Here is a 1858-nt window from a genome sequence, read left to right as displayed (position 1 = left end):
CGAAAAGTCGGGTCGTCACATTATATCTCAAATAGTTATACTAAGGATATAGTCCATCTAGTATATGTCTAACATAATATAACTCATGCGCCCCCTCCCGCTGCGGAAATTCTAAAAGCAAATGTTTTTAAATTAATGAGAAAACCTATATAAATCTGTGAATGAAGACCGAAACATACAAATTATATTTAAATAGTACTTGAAGATCTCGAGTTTAAATCTTCAAACTTTTATGATGAGATTTTCCGAAAGAAAGTGATGAAGAATGGTTTTTTTTTTTTTTTGTAATTAAATTAATAATTAAAGATAACATAGTCTTGTGTTGCAAGTATATTGAAGATTATTTAAATATGTATAATTTAGTGTAGTAGTATAGTCTTTCTATTATATAGAGAAATCACGATAACGGCCAAGTGATGTCATGTAGCGTTGTAACTCATAAAAAAATGATTAGGGCGTCTACTTTTTAGGTAACTTTTTTCATCATCATATATCCCCATATATATCATATATATAGCAAAAGCCTATTCAGAGATAATATTTCATTCTTGTGTATCTAAAACATTTTCGACTTCGTGTTGCGTGACTGTTAATATACTGTACACATAATTTTATATAAATATCTCCACCGACTTGGCTTGTAGGTTTATAGTTATTTGTTTATTAATGAAAGTAAGGCTTCTTTTTTTAATAATTAACGCTCAATAAAGTATTACCTGCACCTCAATATTTTTCCATATGACTGTGCGTTTATCATTTGGGTAACCTCGAGATTGGCATGTAACAAGTTTCATAATCGGATTAATCTGTACTTTGTCTGTCATGTTATTATCGTTGTTACACCAAGGTTTTTTTTTTTTTTTTTTACATTTAGGTTAATTTTGAAGCTTAGTGGTCCGAATAAAACTAAATGCGATATAGTTTTATTATTATAATATTTCTTTTCATGTGAAGCGTTTTATATGAATTATTATTTTCTATTTTGCTTCAACTGGCCTCGTATTATTTCTGGAATGATTAGACTAGCGTAGCTGTTAAGAATGTTAAATAAAAATATAATGAGTAACGAAGTTTATAATGTTTATATGGTATTTATGGGAAAAATTTACACGACTGTTTCATTGATGATGCTAAAACATGTAGCTAAAGCTGTATTCTTGTCTTTTAGTATAAAATTGAAATGTTGAGTCACTCTATATATTACGACGTACAAGTTGGCCGGCTGCGTTGCGTCACAGATGGAGCTTTTTTTTTTTTTTTTTTTTTTTTTTTTTTTTTTTTTAATAAAGTATAAAAATGATGATTCATTAGCAAACAAAAGAAAGGAAGTAAGTACATGTAGCCATTTAAATCTTTTTATGTTAAAATTTTAGTAATTGTTTAAATTTTAAAAACTAGCCTAAATTAAAGTAAGACAGGCGTGATGAAGATGAAGACGTAGACATGAATTGTACTAACTTTTTTTTTTTTTTTTTTTTTTTTTTTTATGTATAATTGAACTATAATTTTAATTTGGAGTAACCAATTCAATATTTCATACAGTTACTTTTTAAGAAACCTTCCGCCAATATATATATATATATGTTGCGATATTTTTGTAACTAGCACGCAGCGGACGTATCGAACAAGTAATAATGTTACGTAAGTAACGGATATCGATCCCACAGAGACTAGTTACTATAGCGACGTTAAACAACCTAAAGCAAATTGATTTCACGGTATTAAAGTGTGTGGTGCAAGAATCGACTACAATTAAACTAACAAAAACATCAACGGAAATGTAACACGAAACTTTGAATAAGAGAACATGGGGGTTATGACTTCACCGGAAAATTAAGACTCGGGGGTTTCAGGTTCA

This window comes from Urtica dioica, chromosome 8 (assembly GCF_054948205.1).
Source record: "Urtica dioica subsp. dioica isolate 48M chromosome 8, U.dioica_male_clone48M_v1_H2, whole genome shotgun sequence".
Classification (NCBI taxonomy): Eukaryota; Viridiplantae; Streptophyta; class Magnoliopsida; order Rosales; family Urticaceae; genus Urtica; species Urtica dioica.
The sequence above is the reverse complement of the archived record's forward strand: the minus strand, read 5'-3'. Positions refer to the sequence as shown.